The sequence below is a fragment of the Rhineura floridana genome, chromosome 1 (assembly GCF_030035675.1).
Source record: "Rhineura floridana isolate rRhiFlo1 chromosome 1, rRhiFlo1.hap2, whole genome shotgun sequence".
Lineage (NCBI taxonomy): Eukaryota > Metazoa > Chordata > Lepidosauria > Squamata > Rhineuridae > Rhineura > Rhineura floridana.
Window position 1 is genome coordinate 274,890,867 of NC_084480.1, and position 15,099 is coordinate 274,905,965.

Consider the following 15,099-nt stretch of genomic DNA (forward strand, 5'->3'; position numbering starts at 1 on the left):
CTTTTCATCCACTTTAATTGTATAAACTTAAATTTCTCGATATGCACTTGAATCCCTCCTGCAAAATACTGATTTTTTTCTTCTGATAACATTGTGTTCTGCATCACTTGGAATATTACCAACAGTAAAGAAACATGTGAAGTAAATTAGGCTGAGAGATAATTACTTGCCTGAGGACACACAGATTGCTTCATGGCTGAACAGGAAAAATGAACCTGGGTGTCTGCAGAAGCTTCCATCCACTATATACAATAGAATTTAAAAGGTCTTCATGGAACTTAGGTCTCAGATTCTTCAACACTTCTTCCCTCCTTTTGCTACCCTCCAGATGCTATTGGACTTCACTTCCCGTCAGCCCCATCCAGCATGGCCAATGGTCAAGGATGGCAGGAGCTGTGGTTCAGTCATGTCTGGAGGGCAGCAGTTTCCTCACCCTTGCCCTACATTCAGTTGTGGGTGTGCACATTGAGACTGGTAGGGTAGAAGGCATGGAGACCAACAGCAGGTAGAGCCAATGACAAGCAGAGCCAGCTAAGCCCAATCTGCACTATACAATTAAACAGTATCACACCACTTCAATCAGTGAAGTCTTCCCCCAAAGAATCCTGGGAACTGCAGTTTGTTAAAAGTGCTGAGAGTTGTGCAAAGATCCTTTCATATTCTTCTCACAAAGCTACAATTCCCAGAGTTCCCTGGGAAGAGGGACAGATTGTTAAACCACTCTGGGAATTGTAGCTCTGTGAGGGGAATGCAGGTCTCCTCACAACACCTTTAAGCAACTACAGTTCCAAAAATGCTGTGTTTGGGGGAAGCCATGTCTTAACCCTTATATACCCACTGTGCTCTGTAGGTGGGGGCCTCCTCTAAATACCATCTTATAGGAGGTCCATTCCGCACAACATTAGAAGTGGACTTTTAGTGTTGTGGCACCTACCCTTTGGAATTCCCTCCCTTTAAATAATAGACAGGCACCATCTCTGTTATCTTTTTGGTGCCTACTGAAGACCTTCCTCTTTCAACAAGTCTCTGCGTTGGAATTACTTTTTTATATGTTTTTAAAGCTTTTTTTTTTAAAAAAAACAGTGTTTTTAAAGATGTGTCTTAAGATGTTTTTGAAGATGCTTTGTGGTAATATGTTTTTAAACCTTTTTTAAAAAGATGTTTTTAAAGATGTTTTGTTTTAAGATGTTGCAAAGTCTTTTGCTTTTGAAATGTTATAGAGTGTTTTTGATGTTTTTATTTGCAGCCCTGGGGTCCTTCTAGGAGGAAAGGTGGGATATACATTTATTTAATTAATTAAATGTCTATTTAAAGTGTAATGATACTGCTTTAAATGTATAGCGAAGATGGGACTTTCTTCCGGTTTTGTCTTCATTTTCTTCTCTACTGAGTTCTACAAGGCACAACACTGAGATTAAGGGGGAGGAAACAGACAGGCAGTGGCAGCCCTTGGAATGATTGTAAGAAGGAAGGCAAGTGGAGGAGGGGAGTTGGCAGAGGGAGACTGAGGTTAATGGGGCAGTGACCCCATTCACCCAAATAGACCAGCCTCCACTGCCTACATGGTACTATAATACATTAAAACTACACACCTTTAGTGAAAGAATTGGCTAGTTAGTTCAAATCAATTTGAAATTCATATCAAGCATGTACACACTAATTCCACTGCACTGTTCTGGGGTTTAGTTTCACGTAACTAGGGCTTCATTCAAGCACCAGTTCACTCCATTTTCCCAAAGTTTCCTTACCTGATAATTTCTGTATTTTATTCAATCTTTCACACAATGTAAAAGCCACTTCTGGAAAGCTAGCAGAATATAGTGGAAGTTTGGCATTCATTTCATATTAATTGCTTCTGGAAAAAAATCCATTTGCAAGGCCATTAACCCAGAAAATTGCAGGAGTAAAGTGATGAAATTTGGGGCACTATACTGGCATGCAGTTCTTTCCCACCATTTCCATGGGGGAACAGAAGTGTGCATGTGCAGACAGAGTGGGGGAGTAGCAACATGTCCAATGAAATGAAATGAATCTTTATTGCTCAGAGCCATAGGCTACCATAATTTAACACATGTAAAAGGAAAATACAAAATACATATTAAAATACAAGTCTTTTTCAACAAAACACATGTCCAATGAAATTCATGGTTGTGTCACACCACGCCCACTGCTGTGAATGAAATTTAGCACAATATGGCAGTATATTGGTCAAAAAGCCACCGCTTCATAATGCAACAGATACTGCAACGTGAAAGGAATATTGGAAATTGGGACAGAAATGCTACCATTATAATCAGTAAAACTAATACCATACTCCCCAAGTCTGAATGCAGCCTAGGACTGCTGGGTTATAACTACTGTAATAGCAGTAGAAGTCATAACTGGTGGAAATCTCCCACAGGCAGAGCAAGGATGAGGACTTTAGCAACGCTATGCCACCTGGACTCCCTGCTATTTCCTTCCTGCCAACATTTCACAGTCCCCCTCTCTCTAGGCAGCATGCACTTTTTCTTCAGTTCCTTGTTCTGAAAACCTGTCCTTCCCACCTCTGTCAGAACCTTTGTTTGCTTTGGCTGCCTGCAATCCTATGCATGTACTTACACTGCAATCCTTCCTTGCAAATAACTCCCATTGAACTTAACGGGGCTTACTTCTCAGTAGACATGTATGGGATTGCACTGCTAGTCCCACTGAAACCAGTGAAACCAGTGAAACTTGAGCAGTTTTGTTCCACGCAGAAATTCAACCTTAACTGTAGCACTTTCAAGGGGAAAGATGTTAAAGTCTGTATTCACCAAGTCTAATTTAAGACCTCAGCATACTTAATTGCACTCTGTCTAAAGGGAGAGAATCTATTAAGAACCTGCCAACCAGAAGTGAATAACATTCCTTTCACCACCTTCTCTCAACTTACACAGTGAATTTAGCAGAAGCTGGAGATTTACCTGTTAAGTAAATTATTCAGTTATCATTATTTTAGTTTCCATGATATTCAAATACCACAAAGTCTGACTATGCTTTACACAACATTTTTACATTATAAATTGCTTTACATCTGCAATCTATAAAAACAAACACCTGCTTTACAAACTTAAACAAGGCTTTGCAAAGCTCACGAAGCACCCAGGAACAGACTCAGTAAGGCGAATGAGGAATGCCCATTATTCCACATTCAGTGCTGTGACTCAGAACTGGGAGCACCGTAAATGTTGCTTGCAATGTCAGGTACCTGCTGCCACCATGCTGACGGTGTGCTCTTCCTGCCAACTGTAACTTAGAGAGGTAGGTTACTGACGGATACTGCTGCCCTGGGGTCCTGCTGGGAGGAAGGGTTGGATATAAATCAAATAATAAACAAATAAATAAATAATAAATACTGTATGTCAGTATTTGCCAGGTTTCTGTGGGTTTTGTGGGGTAGACACGTGGCTGGGTTGTTGATTGAACATGTGAGGTTGAGTTATGGGAATAGTTCCAGAGTGTGGAGAGTGTGATATGAGGGTGTGCTAGAATAGTAAGTGTGAGTATATTGGTTTAGAGCAGTGGTTCTCAAACTTTTGGACCATAATTTGGGAACAGCTGGTACAGATGTGTTTGATGCGGAAAGGTATTCTTGAGTGAAATGGAATGGAATGTATTTTTAGCTGTGGTTAGGTTAAGTTATGTTTCTGGTGATACAGTGTGCTAGTAATTTAATTGAATGAGTTTGTTTAATTGTATGATTAATTGGTGTGCAGTGGTTGGAAGGATCTTCTTTTGCCTTATGTTGATGATTAAATTGTGCAGTTTGTACTTTTTATTTGATTTTCATTTGTAATATTTTATTCCTGGTGTTCAGAGGATATTTTGTTTAATTGTTTACTATGGTGGGAATTGTAGTACAAAACATCTGGAAGGCACCAGGTTGCAGAAGGCTGCCATCCAGAGTACTATGATGATGATGATGATTAATGTATTAATTGCCTTTCATGTAAGTCTCAACTCATAATCACTGAATAAAAACTAAAATAGATTTGAAAATGGCATTGCCAATTTATCTGGGTTTCACACAGAGACTCCACTTTTGGGGGGTCATCCCTGGGTCTGGCACCCCAATCTCCAGTTTATGGTGCCCCCTGCTTCATAGCCAGATGCATTCAACTGGCGGGGCAAGGAGGAACCTCACCTCTACCCATCAAATGCAGCCAGCTCCAAGGCCAGAGGGGCATGACAATGGGCCCAAATCTCTCTTCCCCAGAAGATTTAGGCCTGTTGTTGCACACATCCCAGTTTTGGAACTGCCTGCATCCCATTAGGGGGCATGGAGGAGGAAGTTCCTCCCACCCATGAGATGCAGCCAGCTCCAGGGCCCACACAGTGACATCTCTAGGGCCTGCCCCTGAAATCTCAGGGTTTGAGATGTTTCTGACTTGGCAACCCTATTTGAAAACAATACAAAAACTACTAAAGATAGGCTTTAAAACAATGGAAATAAAAGGCAGAAATATACAGTATGTACCCAAGGCAGAAATAAATGTACAGTTTATAAATCCAGCTGGAAAAGCTTTTTGAAACTGAAATACCTTCAGCTGCTTCTGGAAAGTACAAATAGTGGGTGTCTAACGTATCTCAACATATTCCATAAAACAGTGGCAGCCACACTGTAGTGTAGGGATCAGATGCACTGAAAAAAGGTCATTTGCTCTTTGCCCTTAGTTCCCAGTAAGTTGTGGAAGAGGTCTGTGTGAGAGATCCAGTGTGTCTGTTCAATGCTATCCTGCAGTCTCTGTTTTTGTGGTGATGGGTCTCCTAGGTATGAATTTGGGTGTGTGTGGAAAGCCCTGGAACCCTTAAAGATCCACTGTGAAGATTTGGCTAGGCATTTTGTGGATACTGTCACTTGGATCTGTGACAACTTGGATGCCATAGTTTGGACAGAGAGATGGTTGAAACTGGTGCACCATCTGATCAGGTTACTATGGATGCTGAGGATGTGGTATGAAGTCTACTACCTGTGTTCTCGATCTTTGCCCATCCTGGCTAGTACAATCTGCCAGATCAGGGGAAGAAGCCTGTTAGGCCCTTTAACCTGGGAGAAGTATCACCGAGTCCTGAATGTACCATTCTTGGGGAAGGTGATAGAGTGAGTGGTGGCCAAATTACTCTAAGCAGTCCTGAATGATACTAATTATTTGGATCCTTTCCAATCAGGCTTCAGACTTGGCTTGGGGATGGAGACATCCTTGATCACCCCAGTAGATGATTTAAACCAGGAAATGCATGGGATGAGTCAGTAGGGATGTTACTGTATGTGTTTGTTTTTCAAAGGAACTCAAAGGGTTAATAGCTAAGAAAAGTGGAACTAGTGAAGGGAAAGAAAGCGTTTAGTTATCATGAGTAATATAAAAAGCAAAGCAGCACAGTGCACCAATCGACAAAGAACAAAGATTGCGCCTGCCTGAATGGAATGCTGCAGTTGATAAAGCCTGGTCGACACCACGAAGACTCTCTGGCTATCTAAGAATACACATCCTGTGAAAAGACTTTGTATGTATGTAGCGTGTAGCTACGCCATTATGTTTATATTGTTTACTGTTGTGCCATATCCGAGTAAAAGGAGAAACTGCTAAGAGCACGAAGTTATGTGTATCCTGTTTTTTATTATGTTACAAGATGCTGTTACGTTTGACACCCTGTTCCTGCTCCAAACCATAACAAGGGATAGGCCAGGATTGCAATGAAATCAGAATTGGCATTGAATTCCCTGATAATGTACAGGTCTGCAATCTTTGTGGGCTGATCCTGAAACCTTCATACTTCTGCTGATTTTCCAGACACCAATTTTTACCACATCAAATATAAGTTAAACTGATCAGCCTTTTTTGCTTGCTAACTGAAAGTGACTAGGAGAAGGGAGGAGCATGGCTGAAACTGATCAGCCTATCAAATTTGCTTGCCAATTCCCTCCCTGTGCTCTGTGTGTGAGAGAGTGTGTATGAGCTGCATTCAGCAGGCGGGGGACACAGCAAGCATTTGGCAGCAGTGAGTGGCTGCATCACAGGTGGTTAAGGCACGCACCCCAGGCAGCATATGGGCACTTGGGACCAGCGATGGAGGGGGGGAAATGGAAGGGAGAAGCAGGGTGGCTGGTTGGGAGGCAAGTGGATGGAGGGATGGTCAGACAAACAGAAGCAGAGGAGAGGAGTGTGACGGCTGGATTGAGGGACTGACAGGCAGACAGGATAGTAGGGGAAGGGGGCATTGAAAGCTGATTTCTTACTTTCCTTTCCAACAGCCAGTCTCTGCTTGCTGACATGAAAACTGACCAGCAGTCACAGAGGAAGAGAAGCTACTTTCCAAACATCAATACTTTCTTTCAAAATATCGATTTTCCTTTCATTTATCAATATAAATATAAATGTACCTTACCTGTTTGAGCCATCCCATTCAGCCAAGAATGCATAGGCCCTGCAGATTGATTTTATTAATTCATTTATTTAGGTGTGTTTTAAAATCAGCTGAAATCCTATGGGAGAACTTTGCCCATAATCAGTTCCCCGTAGTCAGTTCCAGTCTAGAATGGCATCCATAATCATCCCAGGGTTACAGCTTTCTAGGGTGCTCTTGTTATGCAGCCTGCAGAGTCTGCTTCATTTCCTCAGTATTGATTGCACACATGGCTATACTTCAGTAGCTGTCTTCCCAGATGTTTGAGAGATGATCCAGAAATGCCTTCTTAATCCAAGAAAGTGGCCTTTTCCCTTGAAGCCTTAAGATTCAAAGTTCTGAACTATTTCGTCAGATGGTTTCTTTAAAAAAAACCCACCACTTATTTTAATAGTTAGATAGAAAGACAGGCAGGTAGGCAGGCAAACACAGAGATAGTATCAGTCCTGAAAGAAGGTTTTAGTAGGAAAATCTTTTCTATAATAATTAGTGCAAAAATCATATAGTGCCTCTGTCATATGATTTAACTCTGCTGGAGTACATCAAGAAGGGTCTCCCACTGTCCATGAGTATAGATGACGCCTTGTAATGTGTCATTTTTATCACTTTATATATTTATTATTTAAATATTTAAAATCCACTGCATATAACGTATAGATAAAATTAGTAAAATATCCATAAATTGAAAACATAGTTTAAAACTTCAGTAGATACCAGCTAGTTAAAACAAAATTCATATTGTGAAGGCCAATCTAAATAATACCATTTTCAGAATATTCTAAAAGAAGGAAGGGAGGGTTCCTGTTGAATTTCTACAGGTTCCACAGGACAGGGCTCACCACACTAAACGGTCAGTCCCTGATGGAGTCAACCAAACCTCTGGGGTATGGGGAACCACCAGAAGTGCCCCATCAGCAGGTTTCAGTGATCAGAGTGGAGCATAAAGGATCAAGCGGTCCTTAAGGTCTTTGGGGTCCAAGTTGTTCAAGGCTTTTTAACTAACACAAGTACCTGGAACTTGGCCCAGCAGCAAATGGGCAACCAGTGCAGCTCTCTCAGCTGTGGAATAACATGTCACCAGTAATCTGCTGCTGTGAGCAGTTGTCACCAAAGTTTGCCAAGCTCTTCAAAGCCAGTCACCTACTATAGGCAATATGGATTTATGTGTGTGCATTTACAAGAACCTTGAGTCTTAGAAACCAACATCTTGGTGTTTTGACATGAGCACATCCCAAACAATCCCCAGAATATTTTTGAATTACAAATTTAAGGCTTCCCAATATTCCTTATGAGCTAAAATCCCACCTGTTTATATTTTTTAAACATAAAAGCCAATGTTCTCCAATGGCTAAAATGTTGGCTTCACAGATCTTCATCTGATGACACGAATTGCTGCCCCCACCCCATCTTTCAAATAAAGTAAAATTTTGAAAGATATGGTGTGCTTGGGCTACATTTTTTGGCACATTTATGAATTTCCTGGTTGAAACCACAGTGCTAGACATTCTTAACAAAGTTTTAGCAAATAACAAACACACAAAGTGTAAGTGAACTCCACAGTAAGGCACAGTTACTCTTTTCCAGCTGTCATCCATGTGTTCTAAGACTCTCTTATATGTAAGATATAGAATATATTCAATATATGACCCACAAGTAAACCATACATTTATTTGTAGGACTTGGAATAATGACCCAAAAGTAAATTTTGGAAAATTGAATTTGTGATGAGGATGCTGTAGTGGACTTTCCTGATCACTAACCTGCTGCACAGACAGGCAGAAGAACACACAAAATTACCTTGAGGCTCCCAAACTCTGCTCAAAACAAATTCATAACAGCCCCCTAAATGCACTCCAGTTTTTATATTTAATATGTTAAGAGCTGTACATATGACATTGACTTATACCAAATAGCATCTGAGGTGTTTGATTGGGTTAATGTAGGGTTGCCATATTCCAGTTCCACAAATTCAGGCAGGCTAATTTGCATATTATGCAAATATTTGCATATTAATATTTGGATTGTCCAGTTGTTTTGTTTTTGTGCCTAGGAATTACCACCAAAAACTGGGGAAAGATGTGAGAAATCTTTTTTTTTTTAAATTACATTTTCAGCCTTAAATGCCTAGACTCTAGTTTCCAGCACTATGGAATATTGATTGATTGATTAAGAGGATTTATATCCTGCCCTTCTGCTGTTAAAAACAGAGCTCAGCACAGCTTACAAATATAATAAAAACAATAAAAATACACAATCAATATAAAAACACAATAAAAACACAAAATAGCAACAAACATAAAGTAAGTCAGGGCACCAGTTCGGTTAACCATTACATATACGATATATTTCAGAGATGTGGTGGGTGGAGAAAAACAAGAAGCCAAAATGTTAGAAAAAGGAGTCTTTCATACCACATGCTCAGTTCTAAATACTGTAGCAGCAAGTTTTACAAGTTCCTCCAGTATTCCACTGGTGCAGGCACTCAGACATTCAAAGTATCTGTATGTTTCTTAGGTTTTATAAAAGCAGAGCTTTGCTTAACTCAAAATTTCTTCTCCCTTTGATCAACCACATCTACACAGGTTCCACCTCCCTACTCAAAATGAAACTGGGCCTGGAAGTGTGCAACAACCCCACACATACCTTGCCAATTAGATTACCAATGCCAGGATGTCTGTCTTATCGACTGCTCTCCTGCTCCCCCCCCCCGGGCATCATGAAAGACCCAGTCCTGGACATGAAAGTTGGACAGTGAAAAAAGTGGATAAGAGAAAAATCAACTCATTTGAAATGTGGTGTTGGAGGAGAGCTTTGCGCATACCATGGACTGCGAAAAAGACAAATAATTGGGTGTTAGAACAAATTAAACCAGAACTATCACTAGAAGCTAAAATAATGAAAGTGAGCTTATCATACTTTGGACACATAATGAGAAGACATGATTCACTAGAAAAGACCATAATGCTGGGGAAAACAGAAGGGAGTAGGAAAAGAGGAAGGCCAAAGAAGAGATGGATTGATTCCATAAAGGAAGCCACAGACCTGAACTTACAAGATCTGAACAGGGTGGTACATGACAGATGCTCTTGGAGGTCGCTGATTCATAAGGTCACCATAAGTCATAGTCGACTTGAGAGCACATAACAACAGGACTTCCCGGAAGATTGCTCTGCCTGTGGCTGCCTCTGAGAGAGCTCTGTCTCAGAGGAAGCTTTTTTCAGTTTAAAATCAGTCAAAAGGGAACTTTGACTGGTGTAAATGTTCTCCCAGGCAAGGGTGAACCGAATAGATTATCCACAGAAACTTCGTTGGGCTGTCGGTGGCTGGAATTGATCAGGAATTCCCTGGGAAAGGAAGGCATACCTAGCAGCCGAGGACGGAGTTAGGACTTCCAGCAAGCTGGGCTGAAAAAAAGCGAGACATTTTTTCTTTTAAACGATCCACAACGGGCGAGCTTTCTTCTGTCTAATCTTATCATTTGGCTTAAATTACTACAGTAAAAGGGATTTGTTTAAAAATCAGCAATTAAGATACCTGGGTGAGTTACACTTCTCTCTTTTATACAAGGAATTAAGGAGGAGGAAAGAAAATTTAAAAAGCTTATCTTATTTTTTATGGCAAAAAGCAGGCCTGAATTTGGAAACTATAAAGATTAAAACGGATGAGGGGCAACTTATCCGAAGAGAAAATCTGATTTAGATGATTATTTGATTGATATATGTCTGGGACTACTTTTTCTTGGACTACTTTCTTTAGACGAATCTGCTGTTCGTGTATGTTACTAATTGTTCGGCGCTGTGAACCAAATTTGTTTTGCATTCTTGGACGTGCGGGAGATAAGAACTGTGCTGGCCAGATGTCAACAGGCCTGGAATATTAACTCCCTTATTGCTGGAAAAAGAAGCAAATTACTCTTTGCTTGGGAATTGTGGCTATATTGGAAATTTGAAGGGGTTTTTTTCGGCTTTAAGAATGACAATCAAAGAAGTGGCAGAGATCTGGATGTACCCCTGGAAGGGTTTTCCCCTCTGGATATGTTTCAGAAGATAATGGATGAGATTAAGATAACGAAACAAGAACTGGGACAGAGTAGACAAGAGATGGCAACTGAATTTGGTAAAGTGAAACAGGAGTTGAAAGAAATAAAGGATTATATGAGAAAAGAAGCAGATGGACAAGCAATAGAATATGAAAAAGAAATTAAAGGGAAGGAGCAAATTCTGGAGATTGGATCAGATATATCAAATGTGGAATTGGAAAAAGATTTGGACTTTATGGCAAAAATTGAAGGGAGGATGCAAGTCCTGGAGATTGGAACAGATTTATCAAGTGTGGAACTGGAAAAATATTTGGAGTTTGTGGATCCTGGAGATAAAGATTACTGTTTGGAATTCGGCGTTGTCCCTGGAGAAATTGATGAAGATATCAGAGATAAAGCTATCAATGTTTCGATGGAATTTCTGGACTGGAATGATTTGATGGAACTTGAAATAGAGAAAATTTATAGAATTAATTCCAGATATGTGACAATGGAAAAACTCTCAAGAGATGTGCTAGTGCATTTCGTATATGACTATGACAGCAAGATTATTATGGGTGCAAGGATGGAAGTTGGAAGATGGAATTAACACTGATAATGGAAAAATGGCTATTGAAATTATTGGTCCTAGTAGACTTGATGAGATGGATTAATTGACATGTTTATTTGAAGAAAAATCGAGGGATATATTTCTCAAGGAGTGGAAACCTCTCTTTGACTTTTTGCGGAAAGAATAAAGTGATGTTAATGAGATTTGATGATTAATTAAGATAACTACTGGAGGAAAGTGATTTTGTAATATATTAAGAGACAGGTTTGTTATATATCATAGACCTATAACTGATCTGCGACAAATCGGAAGTCAACATTTTATTTTATTGTTTAATTTGTGTTTTTGTTTTTTTTTGGAAAATTTGAATAAAATTAATGATAAAAAAGAGAGCACATAACAACAACAACCTCTTCAAAGTACAGATAAGCCTCTTGTTTTAATTAAAATAATACTTATACATTCTTGCTCTTATCACTAATGGGAGTTAATTATCTTGCATATGCCCATAGTACATTTTCAGATACTTTCAGACCCTCAGCAATTTTCAAGTGGTCTATGTAGAAGAAAAGTTTGGGAACCCCTGGTATAAGACATCTGCTTATGTCCCTATGCTGCTCTCACCCCTCATTTAGATGCCTGGGATGCTTGCGTGTGGACAGACCTCCTTACAGTTATGGAAAGTGATTCTTAATAATAAGTCTCCAGACACAAAGTTACATAGGTATTTATCAGTTGTTTAGTAGAAAATTCAGAAGTGCAGAGTCCCTTCATGATAGTTGCAGCCACGTACACCTTTTTTTGCTCCTGGATTAAGAATGAGATCTTTGTTAATGCATTCTCTCACAACAACAAACATCTCTAGGAGCCAATCAGCATGTAAGTGGAGAGCGTTAGCCACTGAGAAGAGTCTTCTCAGTGGCTGACTCACGTCCTTTCACTCTGATTGGCTCCAATCAGCAGGAAAGGCAAGGAAGCATATTAGAAGACTCTTCTCAGTGACAAACACACTCCCTTTTCATGCTGATTGTAGGATGCTTGGAGATATAGGGACCCTGCTCCCAAAAAAGCAGAGGGACTAAGACCCCCTGGGTGACTACCCTCCTGGTGCTTATAGACATGACCGTAAAATATTTTGTGACGTGCAAGTTCGATATGACATTATTTATTAAGTGTTCTTAGGATTACACTGATGGCATTCCCAAATATGTACTTTCACACAGACTTTGGTTTTCCATAACACAATGTTTGTCTAAGCCTCGACACTTGGGGAGGGGGCACTACTTGCACACCCATTCCATAAGCACATCAAAGTTGGATACACACCTGAACCAAGACCCAGACAAAAGGGCACTCAAAACAAAAGGTAATTATAGTGGCTGAGTAGATATTGTACAGTAGTTATACTGACTGGGCAGCCACTGTCCTTCATATTTTACAAAATACTTTTTCCTATACAAAGATTAAATTTCTGTGTATGAAAAAGTAATATATGAAGTGGTCTCAATAGTGAGAAAAGTAAACAAGTGAATGGTGATCCAAATGTTTTTCATTATGAAGCTAGCTGCCAGATGATGTATCACCTTCCCTACGCATGCAGCGTAGACTGAAAAAACAGCACCCAAGCCACCATTCAATATGTTCACGTGTTCTTTCCAACATGAATCTACAGGTCTCAAAAAGTAATGTGTGACAAAGTCCTCAAACACCTTGTAACATGCTTCAGACATGGTCTCTCATTCTACCAGCATGCCTTCACACCATCACTTTGCCAAAACATAAGGATAGGTAAATTGCTTTTAGGGAGGTTCACAATTATGATTTCCTATTCATTTAATCTAAAAATATTTAAAATACATAAAAACAGCCAGGGGAAGATATTGGAGAAATATAAAATAAATACAAATAAAAAGGGGGTGGGAGGTGAAGAGACCTTAAATGTGCTACTCAACATCTCTCAGCCTATCCTCCCCTCAGGATGAAAATAATGAAGAACCATGACCACCCCCAGGAAGAAGGGCACACTTAAAATGTAGAGGAAAAAAATCATCTACAACCATAGTGTGAAATCAAATACTTACTGGGACACAGTATGAAGAAATATTTATATAAACATGACTCTCAAATATGTTTATGAATTACACAATCTGTAAATATATTTATAGTGCAATCCGATGTTTGTTTACTCAGAAGCAAGTCCCAATGTATTCAATGGGGCTTACTCAAACTGGGAGGTGTGCAGAGAACTACAGCCTCAAGTGATAAGGAACTTGTTCTTTCAACTTGTTCTTTTAAGTTGAGACCTTATCCCAGACTGAATCTGTGTTGGAATTGCTTTTTAATATGTTTTTAAGCCTTTTCTTTTTTTAAAAAAAGATTTTTTTTAAATAATTTTTATTCAAATTTTTCAAAAGACAAACAAAACAAAGTCAAAAAACATAACAATACAAAAAAAAATAGTTGACTTCCGATTTGTCGCAGATCAGCTATAAGTATATAATATACATCATACCTGTCCCTTAATATATACATATAGGATCACTTTTCTCCATCGGCTATCTTAGTTAATCGTCAAATCCCAATATCATCATTTTATTTTGATCTTTCAACAAAAAGTCTAAGAGAGGCTTCCATTCCTTAAGAAATGTGTCTGTCGATTTTTCTCTAAGTAGACATGTCAATTTATCCATCTCTACTAAGTCCATTAATTTCAATAGCCATTCTTCCGTTGTTGGTGTTGATTCCATTTTCCACTTTTGTGCATATAATAATCTTGCTGCCGTAATCATATATAATATTATTCTTCCATATTTCTTTTCTATTTGTTTATCCATAAAGCCCAATAAAAAAAATTCTGGTTTTGACTGAATATTTATCTTTAGAATTTTTTGCATCATCCTACCTATCTGTGCCCAAAATGATTTTGCTTTTTTACACAGCCACCACATATGATAAAATGATCCTTCTTGTTGTTTACATTTCCAACAAACATTAGAAACATTACTAATCATTTTTGACAACTTTTCTGGAGTCATGTACCAACGGTACATCATTTTATAAAAATTTTCTTTAAGATTATAGCATAATGTAAATTTCAAGTCTTTTTTCCACATATTTTCCCATTGATCCATTTGTATGTTATAACCAAATTTTTTTGCCCACTTTACCATACACTCTTTTACTTATTCTTCTTCCATATCCATTTTCAGTAAGAGTTTATACATTTTCGCAATTATATTTTCATCATTTGTACACAAACCTATTTCAAAATCAGATTTACTTATTTCAAACCCATACATTTTCTTGTCCATTTTATATCTTTCTAACAATTGTAAATAGGCAAACCATTGAGAACTATATCCTTCCTTTATCAGTTATTCTCTCTCTTTCATTATATATTCTCCATGTACATTTTCTAATAGTTCTTGATAAGTTAACCATTTCTCTTTTCCAGCCATTTCTCTTCTGTAAAATGCTTCTTGACTTGAGACACATAATGGTATTTTCGAATAGAACCTTGGTTTATATCTATTCCATATTTTCAACAGAGGACGTCTTATAAAATGATTATTAAAGTCTACATTTACTTTTACTTTGTCATACCATAGATATCCATGCCATCCCCACTTCAGGTTATGGCCCTCCAAATCCAATAGTCTTTTATTCCTCAAAAAAATCCATTCCTTTATCCAGACTAAACAGCAGGCAGCAAAATAAAGTCTCAGATTTGGTAATCCCAGTCCTCCTCTTTCTTTGGCGTCTTGTAGTAATTTAAATTTAACTCTTGGTTTTTTTCCTTGCCATACAAATTTAGAGATATCTTTTTGCCATTGTTTAAAAGGTAAATCAGAGGATATTACAGGTATTGTTTGAAACAAAAACATCATTCTCGGTAATACATTCATTTTTATCACAGATATTCTACCCATTAATGACAATTGTAGTTTATCCCATCTTAGCAGATCTTTCTTAATCTCTGTCCATAATTTTTCATAATTATTATGAAACAACTTTGAATTTTTATTTGTCATAATGATACCTAAATATTTCAACTTTTTCTCTATTGTAAAATCTGTCTTGTCCA